General features: G+C 41.5%; 2 long non-coding RNA genes across 20 annotated transcripts in view; one reads left to right on the top strand and one right to left on the bottom strand.

The window, feature by feature from the left end:
• The window catches only part of LOC112660079 (uncharacterized), a 41,783-nt gene extending 33,844 nt beyond the window's left edge, over positions 1-7,939 (top strand). For 17 of the 19 annotated variants that reach the window (XR_007407433.1, XR_007407421.1, XR_007407409.1 and 14 more), the window contains one exon: positions 517-7,939. This is a non-coding gene — a long non-coding RNA (uncharacterized LOC112660079). The remainder of the gene's footprint in view (positions 1-516) is intronic. The other 2 variants (XR_007407406.1, XR_007407415.1) reach the window with 2 other exon arrangements.
• An 8,498-nt stretch (positions 7,940-16,437) lies between these two features.
• LOC112660080 (uncharacterized) overlaps positions 16,438-23,990 on the bottom strand; it is an 11,594-nt gene continuing 4,041 nt past the window's right edge. Inside the window, exon 3 of the long non-coding RNA XR_003136689.3 lies at positions 16,438-16,626. This is a non-coding gene — a long non-coding RNA (uncharacterized LOC112660080). The remainder of the gene's footprint in view (positions 16,627-23,990) is intronic.

Raw genomic sequence — 23,990 nt, 5'->3', positions numbered from 1 at the left:
TGTCTTTTATTTAAAAGTCAGAGCTAGAAAAAAAAATGCCCTCAGTTAATTTAAGAGTGACCCAAGCTTAATAACCTGGTTAAAAAAAAGAGCGAAATTTATAGAATGGAAAAGCATATTTCAGTCCCCAGTTGACAATATTCAAAGCCAAACTCTTAATTGTGGTTGACAGAAAAGTCAGAAATGAGTCCAGTGGCATCTTAGTCATGACACAAGCACATGGGTTTCAATTTTCTGAACTTAATTCTGGGACAGAAATAGCATGTATGGATTCAGATGACTAACAAGATGTTGAATATCAGCTAGTATCCAGAAATGCATTTCTGCTTGCAAGAAGTACTCCACAGTAGAGATGTATATAAGCAAGGGGTAATTCTGACCTCATATTTAGAATCTGTACCCAGATGCTCCATTGGCAAGGTAAATGTATGTGGGGTTTTTTTTTTTTTTTTTTTAAGATAAAGGAATTTTAAGGAACTATTTTTTTTTAAGATTTTATTTATTCATTCATGACAGACACAAAGAGAGAGAAAGAGAGAGGCAGAGACACAGGCAGAGAGAGAAGCAGGTTCCATTCCATGCAGGGAGCCCAACGTGGGACTCCATCTGAGGTCTCCAGGATCACACCCCCTGGCTGAAGGCTGCGCTACACTGCTGGGCCACCGGGGCTGCCCAGGAACTATTTTTAATAGTAAATATAGTACCACATTATTATAGGATGGTTGGAAGAGGAGAAAGGTCATGCGGAAGGACATCACCCTACTACCACAACTGCATTATTATTATTTTGTGTATTCACATTTACTTTCACGTATGTTCATGGGATAGCATATACATAATTTTATATTTTTTATTTTAATAAGTTTTTTTTACTGTTTGCTTCCTGCTTTTTGTTATTATAGTTTTAATGGCTGCATAATTATCTATCAAATAGATGCACTCTAATTCAGGTTATCATCCTTTAGTTTCTGACTGTTGGATATTTAGGCAGCTTCTAAAATTTCAGATTATAAATAAGGTTCTGATTACTAACTTCATATTTGTGAAAAATATATACTCGTTGACATTTAAATTTCAAAGGACTGGTTAAATAGCAAGTTAAATATAGCAGAGGAAGGAATTAGGGAACCACGAGATAGATCTGAGAAACTTAGCATGCAGAATGGAGGCATAAAAAGATGGAGCAGGTGAAAGAGAGATTGGGGGACACACAGGATGAAATCAGAAGATCCAAATACATTTCAGAAGAGTTCTGGAGATGAATATAGGAAGAATGGGAGGAAATATCATGTGTAAATTATAGATGAAGGCTAAGAGTTTCTCAAAATTGAATTGTCATGAGACCTCAAAAGAAACATATTAAATATTGGGGAGAACAAATTAAAGAAATCCACACTCTTATGTATGGTAATGCAAGTGCAGAATACCAAAGACAAGGGAAAGATCCTTAAAAGCAAATCAAGACTGGAATCAGAATGACAATAGGCCTATTAAAAACAATCAAGGCTAGTAAACAATAAACAATGGAAAAATGTCTTCATGTTGCTGAAGGAGAATACTTTTCAAAGTACACATAGTTAATTACTCAAAAGTAAAAATCACAGAAGTTTCCAAGTAAAGACTGATAAAACTTACTACTCAAAGATCCTTGCTACTAAAGGATGATGTAGTGAAGGAAGGAACTGAATCTTGAAGGAGGAAATGGAATTCCAGAAGCATAAGGAGTAAAACTGACAAACTTTCTACAGACCACATTCTACAACCATAAAACAACTAAGTTATAAAGAAAGAGCTAAACTTAGTGTGTATTCAGGAATGAAACAACGTGAATGACTGCAACCGAAACCTCCCATAGAGATGGGTCACAAAAGAAACTATAATCAAAACAGTAAAATATTTAGGACCAAATAGGTAATAGATTGGTTATAAAAATTCATGCTACAAAGACAAAAGTATACTAAGTAAAATAATTGTAGCTCTGAAGTCACAGATTATAAAAGAATTAATGAGATCCAACTCAAGACTTGGAAAATACACCATGTTTAAGATAGTAGGGATAAAGAAATAACAAAGAATAAAAATCAATAAAATGGAAAGTAAAATAGTTTGACTAGCAAAATTAAAAGCTGCTTCTTTGAACAAACAAATAGATAAAATTCTGGCAAGATTCATTAAGAAAATCAAGGAAGAAGGCCCAATAAGCAATATTAACAAGAAGGGGAACATAACCATAAATACATAGGACTTTTCAAAATCATGAGAATGCTATGAACAGCTTTATGTGAATAAATTTTAAAACTCAGAGGGAATGGAAATGCTCCAGAAAGAGATGGAAATAAAAATTGACTGAAGAAGAAATAGAAAACCCAAGAAGTATGTTAAATCCACATAATCAGGAGTCACAAAACCACTTTCCACAAGCATTAGGCTCAGATGGCTTTCTAAGTGAGTTTTATCAAATCATCAAAGAATTGATAACCTTTGCTTTATACAATCTATACCACAGAACAAAGAAGGTAGAAAATTTTCCATCTAAGAAACTAGTTAATCTTGACATCAAAACAAGGACAATACAGAAAAGTAAAACTACTGGCTTACTTATGAATGTAGATGTGAAAATCCTTTTTGAAAAATCTAGCAAGGAAAAAAATTCACAAGCAAGTAGGATTAATCCCTTCTAGAGCAGTTTAAGATTAGAAAAATGCATTAATGCAATTCACCATATTAATATATTTCAGTATAAAGACTGATCATAACAATAAGTGCAGAAAGAAAATTCCAATTCAACTCAACTCTTATTCATGATAAAAGTCATGGCAAACTGGAAATTGAAGAGAATGTGTTTTCCGTGATAAATAGCATCTATCAAAAACTCATAGCAGATATTCTATATGGTGGTAAAACTTGAGAAGCATTATATTTAAAGTCAATAATAAGGCAAAAATGATTTCTATTATCATTTTTATTCAACATTATTCTGGAGGTTGTATAAGGTGTAATAAAATAAGAAAAATAAAGCAGTAAAAGAATTTTAAAAGCATAAATTTTAAAAATTGCATTATTCCTATGCATTATTAATATCATTGTCTCCATAGAAAATCTAAAAGAATTTATAAAGTCTAAGATAGTGCGGTAAGGTTGCTAGGTACAAGATCAACATACCAGAAGCAGTTACGTACCTACATGCTAGTGAGACACTATCAAAAATGTAGTTGAAAAAAAAAATCTCATTTATAATAGCAGCAAGCATTATGAAGTGCCTGGGATTAAATATATACCAAAATGTGCAAGGCTTTCATGATGAACATGATAAAACTTTATGGAAGATCATGAAGTACTATAAAAATAAATTCAAACTATTTGTGGAAGGATGTCTCAACATTACAAACATGGCCATAATCCTTGAGTAAATCTGTAAATTCAGGGTGCCTGGGTGGCTCAGTCAGTTGAGTGTCTGACTCGATTTTGGCTCAGATCATGATCTCGGGGTCCTAGGATCAAGCCCCACATCAGAGCTCCATGCTCAGTGGGGAGCCTGCTTGAGATTCTCTCCCTCTCCCTCACCTCTGCCCCTCCTTGCCTGTGTGTGCACTCTCTCTCTCTCTCTCTAAAATAAATAAATAAATCTTTTTAAAAAAATCTGTAAATTCATACGATTCCAAGCAAAAGTCCAGCAGGTCCTCTTAGAAAGTCACCAGTTGATCCTGAAATTCATATGGTGTCATAAAGGTTGTTCAATCACACTCAGTAACTCTAAGCTATTTTCACCATCACCATCATCTCCATGTACAACATGGACACAAAGCAAGGACTTCAGGTCTCTCTAGTGATAATCAATTTCTGTTGTGATTTTCTTCTAAGAAAATGCATCTTGGAAATGGCAATTGCCATTTCATCAGCTACTGGAAAGACAAGTCCCATGACATTGCTTTTGCCAGCACAAAGACATTTGTTTACTGGAACTATCAAGCAGTTGCTGACGTCCAGGCCCCCGTGAGGCCATTACAAATGACAGTTTCTTACACACTAAGGATGCCTCACCTGACAGTGCAATGCCAGGAGACAAAAAGACACCATTTGAGCATGAATAAAAAACAGAGCTCTCTTTAGAATGTGAAGCAACACTTGTCGAACAAACGTGACCTTTCTGTTTTCTCAGGAACCAAGGAAACTTCCCACCATTTCTCTGGTTGTGATATTTGGTATTTTTACATGTCTTTCAGGAAATGCCATCCTTAGAAGGATGAAGGCTGGACTATCCCACTCGATGCTTAGGCTTCTCATTTGATCTTCATTCATTTACATAACAAATATTTATTGAGCATTTACTACATGCTGGGCATAGTTCTAAAGGCTAGAGGTGCAGCCATAAATAAAATGGTCAGAAATACCTTGCCTTTGAGGGGCTTACGTCCTAGTTGGGAGAGGTGGGTGTAAATGAGGTAATGAAGTAAAAATACATAATATGTTTGCTGGTGGTGAATGCTTAGCAGAAAGATAAAGCAGGAAATGGGACAGGCGGTATGTGTGAATATATATATGGTAGTGGCTTAGGGCTGAGGGGGTGTCTAGAAGAGAGAAGGTGACACAAGTAAAGATCTGTTGGAGATGCAGGAGTGAGGAACAGTGTTATGAAAAGAAGGAACAGTAAATACAAAGTATTTGAGGAAGGAGAGTCCTGGCTCATTCAGGAGACATCAAGAAGTCCATTATGACTAGAATAAAATGAGCGCAGGGCAGAGTAACAGATGAAGTGGAAGCAGTGGGGAGGAGCCCAGTTGATGCTGGGCCTTAGAACCCTTGTGAGGAACTGGCTTTTGGAGAGGTATGGGGAGCTCTAGAAGGGTTTTGAGCAGAGGAGTGACAAGACCTGACGTATGTTGTTAAGTTATCCCTCTGGCTGCTGCCCTGTCTGCATACCAGAGGGGGCTTAGGTGGAAGCTCAAAGTCCAGGTGAGAGGCCACTGAAGTGCATTTGGTGATCAGTGGTGGTACTTGGGCCAGGAAGGCAGCGAAGGAGAGGGACCCCAAGCTTCCACAGCATCATCTTCCCCTAAAGCCCAGACATTGCAGGAATTCAAGCCTCTCAAGTGCCCTGTGGCCCCTGAGAACACTTTGTTGAGAAATTGCATTATTTCAGGGGGAGCTTTATCACAAGCATATGGGGATGGTATTCAGATGAGGTAGCCACCATCTAGTGGGGGGTGGAATGGATTCTGTTTTGCCCAGCCGTGGCTGAAGATAGTCTTCTAGAAGATCCTTCCCCTGGGTGAAGATCCAAAGGTGAAGCCATGAATCCTTTGCAGAACCTACTGGAAAGAAGAATTTTCTGATGTGGTCAACAGCCCCTCCAGACGTTTCCAGTTGTCACCAACACCCTGGAACAACAGTGGGTTAGTGACCCTGACTTCCTCTACTTGATAATAAATATGTGAATGTAGATAGATATAGACAAAAAGATATACAGTGATAAATCCCTGTGTTTTTCATTACTACTTATTGATCTACTACTATGTGCCAGGCATCACATTAAGACTTCAACATAATTTATCTTATTTAATCCTCTAAAACAAACTCAGCGTGGGGGAGGTATAAATAGCCCAGTTTTACAGATGGAAAATCAGGACTCAGAAAAAAGACACAAGTCTATACATCCATTAAGTGATGGAGTTAATATGAAAGCTGGCCTGGCCTCAAAGCCTTATGCTCTGTCCACCATCCCACACTGCCTGGAATTGGTTGACAGACACTATTTCTCTTTTTTTATTATATAGTTGGCATACAATATTATATTAGTTTCAGGTGTACTGCATCCGTGATTAGATATTTATCTATATTATGAAATACTGACCACCATAAGTGCAGTTACCATCTGCCACCATAAAAAGTTATTACATTATTATTCCCACACACCCTATCCTGTATGGCCAATGGTATAGCCACCGTCATCCCTATGACTTATTTACTTTATTATTAGAAGTTTGTATCTCTTGATCCTTTTCACTTATTTTGCCCATTGCCACATGTCCCTAACCTCTGGCAACCACTACTTTGTCCTCTGTACTTACGAGTCTGTTTCTATTTTGTTTGTTCGTTTTTTGTTTTGTTTTGTTTTGTTTTTCTTTTTAGATTCCACATATAAGCGAAATCATACAGTATTTGTCTTTCTCTTTCTGACTCATTTCACTTAGCATAATACCCTCTAGGTCCACCCAGGTTGTTGCGAAAGGCAAGATCTCATCCTTTACTGTGGCTAAGGTATATTCCATTGCATGTAAATACCACTTGCCTTTTGACCATTCATCAGTTGATAGACACTTAGGATGTTTCCATATCTTGCCTATTATAAATAATGCTGCGATGAACATAGAGGCACAGGCATCTTTTAGAATTAGTGTTTTTGTTTTCTTCAGCTACATACCCAGAAGTGGAATTGCTGAATTGTATGGTAGTTCTCTTTTTTACTTTTTGAGGAACAGAAAAAGTACCATGCCCAACCGATGAGGTCCCCTTTTTGCTATATCCTCCACAACGCTTGTTATTTCTTGCCTTTTTGATACTTGCCATGCTGACAGATTTGAGGTGATTTCTTATTATGGTTTTGAGTTGCATTTCCCCGATGATGAGTGATGTTGAGCATCTTTTCATGTATCTGTGGCCATCTGTAACCTTCTTTGGAAAAATGTCTATTTTGATCCTCTGCCCATTTTTCTTTTTTTTTTTTTTTAAGATTTTATTTATTTATTCATGAGAGACACAGAGAGAGAGAGAGAGAGAGGCAGAGACACAGGCAGAGGGAGAAGCAGGCTCCATGCAGGGAGCCTGATGTGGGACTCAATCCCGGGTCTCCAGGATCACACCCTGGGCTGCAGGTGGCACTAAACTGCTGCGCCACCGGGGCTGCCCCTCTGCCCATTTTTCAATTAGATTTATTTTTTTGGTATCAAGTTGTAGGAGTTCTTTATATAATTTTGATATTAACCCCTTATCGGATATATTGTTGATAAATATCTTCTCCCATTCGTTAGGTTGCCTTTTTGCTTTGTGGATGGGCTCTCTCACTATTCAAAAGCTTTTTAGTTTGATGTAATCCCAGTTCAGACACTGTTATTTCTGAGGGTGGTTTCTGGTTCATTTCAATGGGAGGTTTTGTGGACATGAACTTTATCTGAGCTGTCACTTGGATTCTTCTTTATTCCTAAGTAAATGGTGTAGAACAGCGGTTTCCAACCTTTTTCCTAAAGGATCAGACAGAATATTTAGGCTTTGTGGCTATCTGGTCTCCATTACAACAGCTCACTTCTCCTGTTGTAGCAGGTACATGACCATAGGCAACACACAAACAAATGTGTGGGGGCCGTGTTCCAGTAAATCTTTCTTTATAAAAACATGTGACCTCGGCCCCTGGGCCAGAGTTTGTGAGACCCCTAATGTTGAGGCTGAGAGAATCGTTCCCAGATCTGGGCTGACTGGTTCACCACCCACGGAATGTGCAACCTTCAAGAATTTATTTCATCTCACTGCATGAAATTGAGACAAGGTTGTGAGGATCAAATAGCTAAATATGTATGTTACTTAGAATTTCTCAAAATGAAAAGTATTATTGTGTGCCTTCCTTCAACATTGATTTCAGCATAAAGAACTCAAGTCTAAGCAAGCCTACAGACCTTAAGATCTCAGAGGAGAGAGCACTGTGTTTTGGATGACATCCTATTGATTTTCAGCATAGTCCATATTTTCGTTGAGTACCAATCATGTGCCAGTCATGAGATGAGGATGGAAGGTGCTGATGCCCTGATGTGCTCTGTGATAATGTTTGAGTTTGAGAGAGTACGTATTTTGTTTATCAATGAAAAAAAAAAACAACTTTCAGACCAAACAATTATTTTAATTTAGTGCTTTTTTGTTTTAAAACCAATCCACTAAGATGTGACTCTGAGGTCCTTAAGTACAATTCACATCTGAATTTGACTCCAGTCGAGTTTGGTCATTACAGTTTAACCACAAGGGTATTAATTGAAACACTAGGAAATACCTCTGGTCAGTTTCATTATCTAATGGCACTTGGGCTTTCTAATGCATCTTAATAAGAGCTCCTGCATATGCATAGACTATTAGATTTTACAAGGAACAGTTTCTACTGATTAAAAAAATAAATAAAAACTGGCCACATTCTCCTTAGGCTTCAAGTACTTATTTTTTTTCTATTAATTTTTCCAAATACGATTGTACTTTAGGACAATCACTGGATTTCATTAAACGCTATTAGAATTTTTGCTGTTGTTGTTGGTCTATAAAATTTAAAATCCTCTGCTGGTTCAACTTATATATCTGAATTGAGTTCCCTAATGTTACTGAGTGCAAAGATGCATTCCCTCAAGTGTTCATAATTTCTACAAAAAAATGGTAGCTTTATGCTAGACATAACATTTTGTTTTCCTTGACTTCATTTAAGAATTAAGTGTACCATTTGCTAATTAAATTACTCAGTATTGACTCTAAAACTTTGTTTAAAACCTGATTTGATAAAAAGCCATTTGAAATGTTAGTCCACTGTGTTCTTTCAGGGTGTGGGAGCACTGATACTTCATGCTCGACACATGATCTGGGTTCCACAAGATTATATTTTTGTTTTGAAACATATTGAGAACACAGTCTAAAATAAAAATGCTCAAAGCTGTAATCATATCAATTTATTAAGTACTGACTGAGTTCAATTCAGATTTATGAGGGGAAAAAAGGAAATAAGAAATAACAAAGTCCTAACCTAATAGAAATTGTGAAAAGACCTCCTTTTATTTTTTTCTTCAAAGTTGGCTCTTGTTCAAGCTACATATGGTCACATAATCTTTTAAAAAGCACAACTCAAGTCTCAATTTAATTATGTAATAGCATAAATGGAATTACATTGTTGATGAAGTTCAGTGCTTTGGCTTAAATGCACCAGGCTGGCTGAGTGACCCTGACTCAGTGCACTTGGCCATTGAGGCAGCCCAGGGCGCCTCCACTTCTCGCCTCCCTAGAACTAAATCACAGTCACTGGGCTGGATGGATCCTTCATATTCATGGCATCCCAGTCACCTTGTAAACATGTTCATAATGCAAGGTTAATAAGTGCTTTACAGGAATGCATTCTGTACTCTCTTTCTCCTTTTTGTATTTTTGGGGGGCCAGGGATTAGCTAATGGAAAAGCGTTGGCTCTCATAGAAGAATTCTAGCTTGAACTCTGAATGGAGACTGGGTAAATATTTTACCATGCATTTTACCTTGAGCTCTATACCTTTCTAGCTGTCTGCCGCAGAGGCCAGTCTCCATATGGCTAATGATCTGCAAGGAACATAAAGGACCTGCAGATCAGCCTTTCTCTTATAGATGAAGCAACTAAAATATGGGTGAGTACCTTTGGCTAAAGGTCATACCCTCAGTGGCTTGAACTCTGGAGCCTGGCTCTTCTGATGTCAGCCCCAGACGTTGGGTTAACACCACCCTGTGGTGTACAAATCACCAAGCTAGACTCCCTCCTGTCCTGGCACTGTCAACATATGCTTCCGTCATGGAACACATCGCTGTGTCCTGGTGTTTTCCAGTAGAGTTGAAATTCTTCAAGGGATTGCTTTTTTTTCCTCCTCTGTATTCTCGGCATCTAAAACAGGGTCTGTCACATATTTATAAATGGCACTGTGACTGGACAACTGTCTCTGCACGATGACAGATCTTGATACTTTACAATTATTAACTCATAGAGATCTGTTTTCTCAGATAAAGAAACAGACCCAATTAAAGTTAGGTCATCTGCCCAGGTTCTCATTACCAAGCAAGTGGCGAGTAGGATTTGGACCTGAATCTGTCTCCCAAACCCACACTTTTTATGTCATACCCAGGACTAATGGAGCGTGAGGTGGAAAATGACAAGTTCCTACAGGAACCATATTTGAAACACCATGGGACTTGTGGAAGGAATCACCATTGGCCAGGAAATCTCCTGGGCATATCTACCCTCCAGGATTCTCAAATAACATCTGAGTGAGTCCAAGAGCTTTCTTCCCTGCTCATTTTCCAGTGGGAGTTTGTCCATGGCAGTGTGCTATACCTTTTTGCCATTAGACCCGAGAGCCATAGGAGATTAGCCTCTTCAGTGGAGGAGAAGGAGAGCACTGTGGCCCGGTTAATCAGAAAGCATGCCAAGGTACTTCCACTAAGCCCCAAATAGCTGTGCTAATGCAGGGCAAGCAGCAGCCCGTGAGCCACTTAGCAACTGAGCTTGAGCCTCTTAGTGGTGGGTAAATCCAACCATGGCTCACACAGGAAGCCACCTGCCAGAAAACCACTTGGTCACAGCACCATCCCCTGCCTGCCGCCATGTGTCATGCTACCTCATCAAAATCACTCAGCTGCTCCTTAAAATTTGTGAAGCTAATCCTTGACCATTCAACCCATTCTTGCCAAGCTCATGCTTACTGGTCATTAGCTACAACACCAACTTACATCGTCTGTGAAAAAGGATTTGTGGTGATATTTCTGGCCTTTGAACTTAACATACGATGGAGGGATGCCTTCTCACAACTCACTAACCTGCTCCCGTTAGAAGGAAGACTTCTGGTTCAAATGAACCAGGGTAACTTACAGAGTAACTATTTCTGTTGTTTCCTCTTCTATGACCTTGCCTTTTTAAAGAAACATCTATGGTTTTGTTCACTTCCTTACTTTTGAAAAAAAAGTCATCCTCTTAGAAATCAAAAGTCATCTCTTCTTCATTTTAAGTAGTAGGAGGTAATAACTCATCAGGCTTCCCTTTTTGCTTGGATTGCCAGGAAGCTCCAACCAGAATTTTTCATTGCGTATGCTTTCCCTTAGCTTAGATAGAGTCACCATAATCACTACCCCCTTATTACTCAACATTGTTCTTTTTCTATTCTTTTACTGTTTCTGACCTTTTTTGGGGGGGAGGGGGGAAACTACCTAATTCTTTTTTGAAAGGCAGAGGAGTATAAATAATTGAATCATTCTTGACCCCAATACACACTGCAGATAAACGTAGTCTTTCAGAAATGATTCTTCCCTTCACCCTGCCATTGTAAAATTCCCGCTGGCACATCCTTCATATGAGCAGAGAATCACTGATTCTATACCTTGCATTTGGCCTCCAGCCTAGACCTCAGACACAGACGCGGAGTTAAGGCCCCTCTTTGAGAACTCAGGACGATCAATGTTATTGCCACTGGCAGATTCCGGGCCCCTCCCACAGCCTCCCTCCAACAGGTTACAGGATCAAGATATTCTGATGCTTGTTATCACTTATTATGGCTGACATACAACCATCCGAGAATAACATCTATTTTAATGTCTGAATTATTTTTTCTAAAATTAATGGGCAAGATCCTAAAACTCTCCTTATTACAAAAGACAATTTGATTAATCACAAATAAAACCCCTCTGAGCATAAAACGAATAAGGTTTGAGCCACTTCGAGTTATTTTTTCCTGTCTGATAAAACCATTATCACGTTTACAGCTTTTACAATGCTGAACCACATTCCTTTGATCATCTTATAAAATTAATTGATCTTGCTTATCTATTGTTCTATTTTAAATCATTTAATTGGGGATATTAAGAGAAGTAATGGTAACAACTAAGGCATTTATTAGGCACTGATGTTCAAACTTGCAGTATGATTTTCATAATCTGAATTTCTCTATCACCAAATTCTATTCTTGTGGGAATTTACATATAGAACACCTCTAGCCACAAATAATTTGCTATTGCTTAACGTTCTGAAGGACAGACATACGCTGTGGCAAATCACTGTAGCTATACTTAATTTTAATTATTCTTTTAAATCAGATAGATACCCTGCAGTGAAATTCTTATAATTAAATAGAAATTAAAAGTTTCTAAAAGCCTTAATTTCAACTTCAAATTTAAATGCAAATGAATGCAGGGAAGAGTCTCCCTCCCCCACCCACACTCTCCAAAATTGTGAGAGAATTCCCTAAAAGCTTGGGCTGATTATGAAAGCTTATTTTGGCTTCAAAGAGACCCCTCAGCTCCAAAGCCATTTCATTTTGTGAGGCCTGGCCAGTGCCACCTACTAGATAATCTGGAAGACCCAGTTTCCCCAAATGACAGATGCCCAAGAGAATTCTTTTAGTTTGAGTTCCCCTGGAAGTAGAACCTGTGAGAAGGATCCAAGTGCAAACTGCAGGGAAGTGGTCCCAGGAAACTGAGCCGTAGAATAGAAGAGCGAGACAGAAAAGGAAGGTAGCCAATAAGAGGTATGTTAAATCAGTTGAACTGGGACTTGAGCCTGCTGGAGAACACTGGAAGTCAGTGTAGAATGCGGTGGGTCTCAGACTTATCCCATCAGACGAGTGAGGGAGCTGGGGTGTTTAACCACCCCTCCTGTCAGGCCTTGATGTGGTGTGCTTCCGAGCAAGTCAGCTCCCTGGCACTGAAGTCCTTGTGTGTGAGCCTAGTGAGGGCCTCAGCCTGAGAAAGACCCCAGGGAAAGGGCCTCAGGTCCTGAGAATCCCCGAAGGACCTGAAGAAATCAGGCCCCAGGGGGTACCGACAGCATCCCCTGCAAGGAGCTAGCCTAGAAGTTCCAAACTAGATGCAGCTGGCAGCTGTGTTTCCGTTGACTCATACAAAGTTGTTTTGTTTTTGTTTTTAACATTGAAAAGTTTTACCCAAGAATTGGGATGTCTGCATTCTTTGAAAAAAAATGATCTAATCGATATAGGACAGGATTGGAAACTTTGGAGCAAATTGACTAGCCAAAATTTGGCGACTAAGTTGTGTGTGCCAAGTATGTAGCCTGTGGCATATATTTACACAAAAGACCCCAAGACTAGGTCCTTGTCCTCCAGAAAGTGACAGATCCTCCCTGCAGCAAAGCGGTGCCAAGTGGTCTCTGAAGCTCGGAGGAAGATGCAACATGAGAAGGACTAGCTCTGAGTCCTGGGCATATGCACCAAACTTTTTTTTTTTTTAAAGATTTATTTATTTATTTATTTATTTATTTATTTATTTATTTATTTATTCATGAGAGACAGACAGAGAAAGAGAGAGAGGCAGAGACACAGGCAGAGGGAGAAACAGGCTCCACGCACGGAGTCTCCGACATGGGACTCGATCCTGGGACTCCAGGATCACGCCCTGGGCTGAAGGCAGATGCTTTTTTTTTTTTTTTTTTTTTTTAAGGCAGATGCTTTTAACCGCTGAGCCACCCAAGGATCCCAAATGCACCAAACTTTGTTCTCCAGCTATATCCTGGGACAAATATGCCCTCCAGGCCTACCCATGGTCCAGCCATGATGGACTTATATAGCACTTGGGGGTGCACCAGGCACTCTTTTAAGTGCAGTGCATGCATTTAGACTCTTTGAATTCTCGTGACATCTTATGGGGGTAGGGACTATCTATGGGGCAGGAAACATCTTTCCCACAGAGAAGTGGATGCTCAGCAAAGTTAAGTAACTTTGTCAAGGTAACACAGTAAGAAGCAATGCAGTCTGAATGCACTCTGAGTCCAGAGTTTGGGCCCTTAACCAGTAGAGCACTGTCTCTAAATGCCTTCCAGAAACAGAACCAATGCCTACCTCCTCTCTCGAGTTCCTGTCACTCCTCCCAGCTAGAGCCCTCCTGAGTCATCCTGGTAATTCAAGATCCAGCTTCCTGGCTCCCTCCAAGGTCTGCCTAGACTCTCCACCACTCCAATCACAAACTTTTGCTGAATTTCTGCATCACCTTGTGTCTGACCTCTGCAACCTGACACTGAACCCCACAGGGTCACTGACAGGGATCACAGTTCTGAGGGTAGGAAAAAACATATGGCAGGCAAAACCACAACTGGCTAGATCAAGTTCTCATCCAAAAATAAGAAAAGTGGCATTAAACATATTTTAAAAAATACATTGATATCGATGTTTCAGACAGCATCTGTTTCTGAAAAAAATTAGCTTCTTTGCCTCTAGGAACTGCTGTGGAAGGTGACATTGGCTGTGACCTCAAGGTGCCCCAAGAAAGATGTGCCCTTGACTTTTATGCCATAGATCTCTATTAAAGTTATCAGACTGGCTCTTACTGATTTGAAATTTTAATGTCATCTGCACCTGAAGTCATATCTCTGTTTTCCAAAATCCTCAACAAAATGTTAGTGTCTTCACAAATGATTAAGGTCCTTATGGATACATTTTTTTCTGGACTATCTCTCACTCAAAATTCACAAAACTCTCTTTATACAACACCCTATGTCTTTCCACATCTTCATGAAGTAAACTTAAAAGTCTTCAGGGGCAGGTAGGTTATGAGAGCAAGTAAAGTGACCCAGGTAAGAAATAGGACAAATTGAAGGTTACTGGAATGTAGGTACCTTCTATTACTGAGGGAAACCCCAAAATCCATATCGCAAAAATCTCCCCGATGATAAATATTGCCAACTAATTTAATTTTTTTCAATGTAATGCAGACCAAATTTCATACGTGTGTGTGTGAGCTGCAGAGACCCAGTTAGTAGGCTAGTAGGCAGTGCGCCTAGTAGGCAGTCATTGTCATGTTGTTTAAGCACGTGAACTTGTCACATATCAGTGGTGACAGAGGTTAAAGTTCTGAAATCTACACATAAAACCAGTGCTGTGATTGCCAAGGGTTTCGATGCTTCTTTTGAGGCTTTTCCTTCCCAAAGCAGTAAACACCCAAAGGAGACTTGCACCTGTCAACCAATTGAGTCTTTCATTCAACAAAAATTTGTGAGCACCTGCCCTATGCAAAGTCCCGCACTAGACACTGGGGGAACAGGAGTTAACAGGAAGACCAAAATTCTCCTCCTTCATGGAACTTACCTCTTAATTAGAAGATGACATCCACCACACCTGAGAAAATAGGAGTTGGGGCAGGTGCCGGACGAGACACATTGAAAGGACTGATGTCGCTGGGTGCTGAGCTCAATGCAGCCAGGCTCTACCAGCTGCCCAGCCCACAACCCACTTCCACTTCAAACCCGGGAACCTCACGGTCATTTTGGATCTCATTTTTTGCCTACAAGTAGCCGTATCCCAAGCCAGATTGAATATAAGCCCTGGCACTTTCTCTGCTTCATCTCTGCCCACGCTTCGAGGCTGTACACGGCAGCTTTGATTGTTTCACTGAAAACCATTTAGCAGACGAAATATCTCCCCGCAAAGAGTGATCGTCCCTTGACCTGTCCTTTCAGGCTGAAGTCAGCGGGAGATGCTAAGAAGGCACGTGTGTTATTTGACAAGTGTTACATCTGCTACAACAGCAGAGACACAACCTTAACGCTCATCGCATGGTGCCATTTTGAACCCGGTGCGCTGGCGGGATGGCATTAAGGGGTAATGGGAAAGCTGATGGCTCACGGCTGACACACCGGGATGCACAGACAGCAAAATAGCAGAGCGGTTATTTGCTGTGATTATGATCGTAACCCTAACACGGGACTCAGACACTCATTTTGCTCCAGAGATGTGCATGTGCGGCGCGGGGGTTCTTGAGCCGCTTTGTGGTTGAGAGAGTGGGGACATCTCGGTGACACATAGCAAATCAAAGTGAGGCTCTCCCCCACCCCCATTCCCATCCTCGCAGAAATAACACAAACTCAAGGACACTTGCAATAGGAGCAGCCAAGGAGTAGTGTTCTTACTAGAAGGGATTAGATGAAGTGTGGGTAAAAGCAAGTCTCATCTCCTCATGGAAAATACTGGATGTGGACATAGTAGAGGAGTAGCAGCAGGCTATCCGGGTTCAAGTTTTAGCTCCATCTAAGCTGCATGAATGGAAGGTATTTTTATTTGTTTTGTGAGGTTGGTGTCTTCTTCAGTTGCCACAGGACTGCCACTGTCAAATACGGAGCCCTAGTAAGGGGCTCCATCCGAGGCCCATTTTACAGATGAGGAAGCAGAGACCAAGGAAGTTGAGTGCTTCCTGGAAGTCACACACCAAGTATCTCCTCTGGGCCAAGCAGCACTGTCCCCTGTGCTGGACCCAGAGAGGATTCAGATGGGCCCAGCAAGGAAGCATGAAGTATCACTTCTGCTTGGGGTAGAGATTGACCAAGGTGAGGGGAAGCCCACAGGAGTGTGAGACAAACTTCAGGATACTGGTAGTGGGTCTGTCTGCACCCAAATCCCATTCTCCTTTTTAAATAATTGCCTATTTTGACTTACAGAGCCATTTAGATTCCACTGATCTATCTACCATGGGCACTAGAAAGAAAGAATATATATGTTCTAGCTAACTGATATAGGACATATCAGTTAAAAGCTTTTCAGTCATGAGTGATGGGAAATACAACTCAAACTGCTTAACAAAGGAATACTTTGCATTTTAATTTTATTCTTATTTTTTTCACAAACTGATCATTTTTGTTATTTTAATTTTTTTCAACAAATAATTTTTGAGTGTGTTCTTATAGGTAAAAAAAAAAAAAGATAAGATTGCCACCTTCAGGCATGGCTGGATCCAGTGGCTCAAACAACATCATTAAGATTCAGTTTCTCAGCACTTCTTAATTAATGTTTCCCTCCATGTTGGCTTCACCCTCAGGCGAGTTTTCTCCATGTGGCAGGTCCCCAGCAGCTCCGGGTTCATTCTTCATAGCTCCCAGCCTGACGAGAAGAGAAAGCTTCTTTTCTCCACGCAGCCTAAACAAAATTCCCATGCCTGACTCTCATTAGCCCAAGTTCTCTAACATGTCTATCTCTGAACCAATTGCTGTGGCCAGAGATAGGATTGTCTGATGGACCAAATCAAACCACAGGCGGGCAGTGGAGTCCACACTCCCCAAACTACGTTGGCTGAGGTTACAAGAGGGGGCAGTTGCCCTGGAAGAAAACTGAGGTGGTTGTCAGAGGGCTGATCTGAGACACAAAGATGCCCACCAAAGGAGGCTGGCCTTTGAAGAGAAAGCTAAGACCATGAGGAACCCCTGTGCCGGTGGTGGTGGGCCTGGGGAAGGTGGAGTGGAGGTCTCCCCAGGTTGCTAGGATTTCATTCAGTGGAAAACATGCAGGTAATTTTAATTCCAAAGAAATAACCAGATTGAGCAATTTCCTGTATTGGTATTCCAAAAAAACTAACTAGCAAAACCGAAAACCAACAGCGACAACAAAAAAGCCAACACCAGCCACACACCAAGCACCTCTGCCTTCGATGCCTACTGCTAGAGCGCTGACAGATTGCCAACACCCCTGCCACGGGCCTTGTTCAGCAACCTACATATTTAGGCCGCCTTCTCGGGGGCACTGGATTCCGTGGCAGAGACACTCTTGCATATTTATTGCAACGGTGCTCTGCGCACATGCTGTGTGTTGGCTTGCTGGCTCCTCACGTCTATTTCCTGGCTTTCTATTGATTTGAATAAAATCATAATTGCCACGGAAGCCTTTGTAACTCAACTGGAAGTGATCCACTCCCCAGTGTAAGATGTACCATTTGATGTCATTCTAGAGTGTTCTTATCTCGTCTCCGAGTGACTCAGAGTATTCTGGGTTGCTTGACTCTCTCCCCCTTGCAGATGCCAGATGGAATCCTGCAGATTAAGGGGTCGAGAACAGTCAGTGTCCACAGCTGAAGAGAGAGCACTGCTGCAAGCTGCGTGGGGCTGGGGTTTGCTTGCGGAACTGTAAGCCCTTCAAATAGCTCCTGTCCTAGAGTTGGTGAGCACTACTTTGAGATGATTCTTGGCCTCAGTTTCTCTTATTGGAGAGAAAGGGGTGGGGAAGCAGCTGTAGGAGAAAAAGCTAGAGTCCAGCTGTGTTAAAACTTATTTGAGTTTCATGGTTTCCCACAAAGTTTGAAATAAACAGCATTTGGGCACGAGTCACCACGCCACCAGCCCCAGAGATGGGTCTTCTGATGGACTCATCCTGCACGACACAAAGACACTCACTGTTCTACGCTTCTAAAGATGATGGGCCATTCTCAGGCACGAGTCTGAGTGCACACCCCCAGGCTTGGAAAATCTACTTCCTCTGACCGCGGCTCCCTCATGACCGGCCTCATGCGTCAGTGAGAAGTCTGGCCCAGGACCGGCCCACGGGGAATTTGAGCATCAGGCTAACTGGCTTCTGGAGGGAAGGGACCATCGGAGGGATTGGGAATCTGGGATCTTGCAGTGTTCCCTATGTGCGGGTATGGACGGCAAGGGGGCTGGAGACAGAGGCCAGGAGTGACAAGCAGGAAAATAAAAAAGAGAAAAAGGCTTGTTTGCCACTTAGACAGAAAGGGATGATCATGTGCAGTGTTCCCTAGATAGTTCAAAGCAAAAAAAAAAAAAAAGAGTTTCTAGATGGACTTATTGGCCACTACTTTCGAATGGTACCGTAACAACAAAAAGGTTTGCCTCTGGAGGTGTCTACTTCTCTGAGCATTTCTCCTCTTCTGTGGGCTGTAGACTCATAAGTTCACCAGCAAATCGGGGGCTCCTGAGTCCAGGTATGGATGCTGCTTGAATTTGCACCTCCCTCCCACTCCCCCTGCCACCAGTTTCAAATCCAGAAGCTTAAACTGAGTGTCCGTGTTAGCTTGCACTCCAGGAGTCAAGAGAGTCTTCTTGGCCTTGGTTTTCAACAAGAGGGGTCAGCAGATATGGATTCAGCCAGTTTGAGGGGAGAGTACCCTCTGTGGCGGGAGCTTGGCTAGGGCAGGAGATACTCAGGTTCGAAGGTCCTCGGAGGGCTCTCATTGAGAACTGCGCACTGATGAATCAGTTATGAACAATAAACTGTTCAGACAGTGGCAGTGGGGGTGCAAAGGAAGGGGTGCCAGTTTGTGAAGGGGGAAGCACCAGCAGGAAGGGCTTGAACCGGGCCCTGAGCCCCCTGAAAGATGAAGACGTGCGCTCATATAGCATTCAGTCTTTGCCAGGAACCGGCCCAAGAGCTTTGCATCCATGAAATAATTTCATCTTTACGAGTCTGTGATACAGGCACAGCTGTTATCCCAGATAAGGAAACCGAGGCACAGCCACAAGACCAGGACAAGGGGGAGGCCCTAGAGTATCTCCCCACATTTTACACCCTACCAACTTCCCTCACTCTACTCCTAGCCCTGTGCGCAGAGGGCCTGGGACTGGCTGAAGGTCAATGGCTAGTAAGTGGCAGAGCCGGGATTTGGAGCAAGGTGGTCTGGCCGCAGAGTCTGAGCAGAGTCAAGTCATGCTGGCCCTCCACAAGTGCGTATGGAGCCCCCCCTAGAAGCCAGGCACTGCTGTGAGCACGGAGTATAAAGACAGGAAAACACACGCTGTCCCTGCCCACAATCTAGTATGTGTGGAGGATTATCAAGGAAGCAAACAGAAAATGACAGCTCTGATATGCACTGCAAATGAGAGGTCCATAGCGCTATGAGGATAATAACAGAGGGATCTGAGCCAGTCCAGACGAGGGCCAGGATTGGGAGGGAGGAGTGAGCTTCCCAGATTGAAAACAGAGCCAAGATCAGAAGCCCGAGTAGCAGTTTGCTACAGAAAGGAGTCAAGTGTGTCAGGCCAAAGGAATAGCACATGAAAAGCCCCTTCCTGCCGCTGGAGTGAAGGGAGTGGTCAAATGTATACCTACCTGGAGAGGCAGGTGGGGGCACAGGCCCTGGGGACTATGATAGAGTTTGGTGCTGATCCTGAGGGTGCTGGGGATGGGCTGGGAGGAGCTCCAGGAAGAGCAGACAAGTAAGGAGTAAGGAAGCCATGGCAATAGTGGAAGGAAGAACGGGGAAAGACTGTTCTAAGACAGGTGCTAAGGGTGTGGAGCAAAGGAAAAGGTCCCAGGAGACATAAAAGGGGAACAACAGCCAAGACGTGGCCACCAGCTGGAGGTGGAAGATGAGGATGACCATGGTGGCTCTCCAACACTTCTTAAATTGAGCCACTCTGCTGAGGGTTAGTGGTGTCCCATTAAGGTTTTAATTTCTCTCGCCCTGACGAATCCTAATATTGAGTACCTTTTCATATTCTTCTTGATCATTCGTGTATTTTCTCTTCTGAAGTTCCAGCTCAAGTTTTCTGGCTTTGTGTGTGTATGTGTGTGTGTGTGTGTGTGTGTTTGTGTCTTTTTGTTTTGTTTTGCCCATTTTGAAATTGGTTTGTCTTCTTGATATTGATTCGTAGGAGTTCTTTATATATTGTGGATATGAATTATACTTTGTGAATATCTTCTCCCAGCCTGTGGTTAGCTTTTTAAATTTTACAACAGTTTCTTTCATCAAGAAGAGGCTTAAATTCTGATTCAAGTTTGGTTTATCATATCTTCTCTTACATGGTTAGTTCTTTTTGCGTCCTACCAAACCTGACCTGCCCCAACATTATAAAGGTATTCTCTACATTTTCTTTAAGAAGTCTTATGGTTTCAACTTTTACAATGAGGGTATATACGCCCCCGCTGGTGTCCTGGGGGTGCTGGGAGGGTAAGTGAGATGACAGGTCTGGGGTGTTTTCTTCTTGCAGAATGCCAGCTCACAGCCTGGTTCCACCCACTGCGTAGCTAAGGACTTGGTTACTACTTGCCCTCTAACTCCCCCTTCTAACCCACTGTGGCCCTCCAGTGCTGACTTCCAGAGGGAAGAGGCCGACATCCTGCTCCCGGGGAGAAAACACGCATGCATTTTTGGTTTGTGTTTAATCACTGCTGGCACAGAGTGTGATGCTGGTGAAATCTTACTTGCTCCATCTTTATAAAATATTTCGTCTTTTAATTATATGAACTGCCAAGATCCGGGTGCCTGCTTTAGTCATTTCCCCACTGAGCTCTCAGCACCATCTCTCTGTGGCCTCTTCCGAGCATCTATCACGTGTTTGCAATCGCTCCAAACCCATGAATCATATTTAAATGCTTTCCATATCCCATAATTCTCCTTTTACTGCTCTATTCAGTTAATTACACTTGCTCCCTATTCATTGGAGACATACAGTTTGGGCTGGGATTTGGAGAGAGAGGGAGAAAAAAATGAAAACAAACTTCATAATGAAAGTTCCTTCATATTTGTGAGGTTTAATCCAGGTTTGTGTTTCAGCTTGCACTTTGAATTCTTTCTCTAACTGCTCCTAAGTAACTCCATCTGCCTCTGGGTCGGTTCCCATCCTTAGACTCATTGGTGGAAATCCCTTTGTACAAGGATTGCCTTCATATTTAATATATTTCTAACATATCATCAGCATCGCACCCACTCATGTCAACCACATCAGGCCAGATCGCTCCATTTCTCCAAAGAACTGAAGACTTAAAAATGTGCACAGCACAGCCAGCTGGTGGGTAGCAATGCTACTTCTTTTAAATAGTAAAATTGAAAATGTTTGTAAATGCACGTGTGTGTGTGTGTGTGTGTGCATGTGTGTGTACACAGTTGGGGAGAACAGGTGATTGAGTGTAACGCAGAGGAGTTAGCAACAGGAATATTGACCTGATGCTGGCATCAGCCCACAAACCTGGCATTTCATTAAACAAAGAGAGAAATAAAATAATACTAAAGCTTTATCAGTTTATAGAAATTCCAACCTGGGGGAGGGCGCCTGGGTGGCTCAGCTGGTTAAGCAGCAGACTCTTGGTTTCAGCTCAGGTCATGATCTCAGGGTTCTCTAATGAAGTCTTGCCTGGGGCTCTGCACATGGCATGGAGTCTGCTAGATTCTGTCTCCCTCTCTCTCTCTCCATCCCCTTCTACTACTGCTCTCAGGCTTGTTTCAGTGCGTACTCACGCACACGTGCATGCACACACACACACACCCTCTCTCTCTTTTTCAAATAAGTAAATAAATAAATATGGAAAATCTTAAAAAGAAATTCCAACTGGGAACACAAGGTGAAAAATGAAAGGTGATATCCTGCCTATGGTCTCCATGGTCCACATGATGACTCCCTGCTCTCGCTCTGACTCCTCTTCCTCTCTTCTCCCCTGTACTCTGCTTTAAGCACACTGCCCTCCTTTCTGTTCTTCAGATACACCAAGACACTCCCACCACAGGACCTTTGCACTGGCAGTTCCCTCTTCCTGAAATGCTCTTCCTGGAGCTAGCTTCTTCACTTTCTTATGTTTGTATTCCAAAAAGTGCCTTCTCAGTAAGGTCTTCTTTGGTCCTCTTATCTAACATTTCAACAACCACCACACCAACACTTTCTTCACCTTCCACTGCTTCCTTTGCTTTGCCTTAGTACTTGTGACCATTGGGCACACTACTTATTGTAGTTATTTTTTTTTTCTTCTCTCTCATCTTTTTCCCTACTAAAATGAAGCTCTGGGGAGTGGGTTTTTTTGTTTCCTTTTGCTCACTGCCATATCTCCTGGTGCTGGCATGGAGAAGGTACTCAATAAAAATTTCAGCTAGATGAATAAACAAAGCCACAAAAAAAGATAATTTTCAATGCAGGGAACAGTGTAGCATGTTGCTGTGGGAGAATCATTCAAGTGAGTGTGAAAACTGAGGACCATCAAAGAAAGTGCAGTTGGTGAGATGATCTACTGGTTACCAATCCCTTATCCCATCTTTCTTTCTATAGGTAATTTGAAGTCATATAATATGTAAGCCTTTGTGTGGCTTCTTTTACTTAACACCACGTTTTGGAAGTTCACCCATGTTGTAGCAGATAGCAATACTTCATTTTTTTCATAGCCAAATAATATTCTAGTTTAAGTATGTACCACATTTTGTTTATCCATTCATCTGCTGATGGACATCTGGGCTGTCTCCATCTTTGGCTATTGTGAATAGTGCACAATGACCATGGGTATACAGGTAATTGATATTTAAGCAAGTACCTGTAGATATTCCTGACTTTTGAGTATATGCTTAAGAGTGAAACTGTGGCTTTATGTGATAATTCTATGTTTAATTTTTTGAGGGACTGCCGAATTGTTTTCCATAAAGACTGAACCATTTTACATTCTTCCTCCAACATACAAGAGTTCCAGTATCTCCACATTGCCACCAAGACTTGCAATTTTCTGGGTTTTGACTGGAGCCATTCCAGTAGGTATAAAGTAGTACCTCATTGTGGTTTTGATTTGCATTTCTTTAATGACTAGTTTGTCATTTCTCTAATTTCCCAACTGACTAGTGATGTTGAATATCTTTCCATATGCTTATTGGCCACTTGTATATCTCCTCTGGAGGGCTACATTTCAAGTCCTTTCCCCATTTTCAAAATTGGATAACTTGTCTTTTTGTGGTAAGATTTTGTTGTTGCTGTCATAAGAGTTCTTTATATATTGCAGATACTAAACCTTTATCAGATAGATGATCTGTAAACAGTTTCTCACATTCTGTAGGTTTATTTGCTTGTTCTTGACAATGTCCTTTGATGCACAAAAGTTTTTAACTTTCATGGAGTTCAATTTATCAATTTTTTCTTTTGTTGTCTTTGGTGACACATCTAAGGATCTTTGCCAAGTTAAAACTCATGAAAATTTACTCTTATGCTTTCTTCTAAGACTTCTATAATTTTGGCTCTGGTATTTAGGTTGTTGATCCATTTTGAGTTAGTTTTACCATATGGTATGAAGTATAGGTTCAACTTCATTCTTTTGTAGCTACATATCCAATTGTTCCAACATCATTTATTGAAGAAACTATATTTTCTCCATTGAATGGTCTTGATACCCTTGCTGAAAATCAACTGGCCATGGATGTAATTTTCATGCCTTGGCTTTGGGGACTTAACACTCACTCTGGCCTCTATCTCCTTTTCAGGCTCCACACCTTCTTCCTAGCCATTAAGGCTCAGTTCTGTGAATATTTTTTTTTTTTTTATCACTCCATACTTGCTCTTTAGGCAATCTCTAGCCTTAATTACCACTCATTTGTAAATAATGCATAAATGTGGATTTCTTGCTAACTCCTTTTCTCAGAGGTTCAAACATGCACATCCAACTGCTAACTTGCATGGGTGTACGTGGCTGTCAGAAAGTCATCTCAAAATTCACATGTCTGAAACAAAACTATGGAGCTTTTACCTCATTACCTGGTTCTCCTCTGATGTTTCCTA

This window comes from Canis lupus, chromosome 2 (genome assembly GCF_003254725.2).
Source record: "Canis lupus dingo isolate Sandy chromosome 2, ASM325472v2, whole genome shotgun sequence".
Classification (NCBI taxonomy): Eukaryota; Metazoa; Chordata; class Mammalia; order Carnivora; family Canidae; genus Canis; species Canis lupus.
This window is presented reverse-complemented; position numbering and strand designations above follow the sequence as displayed.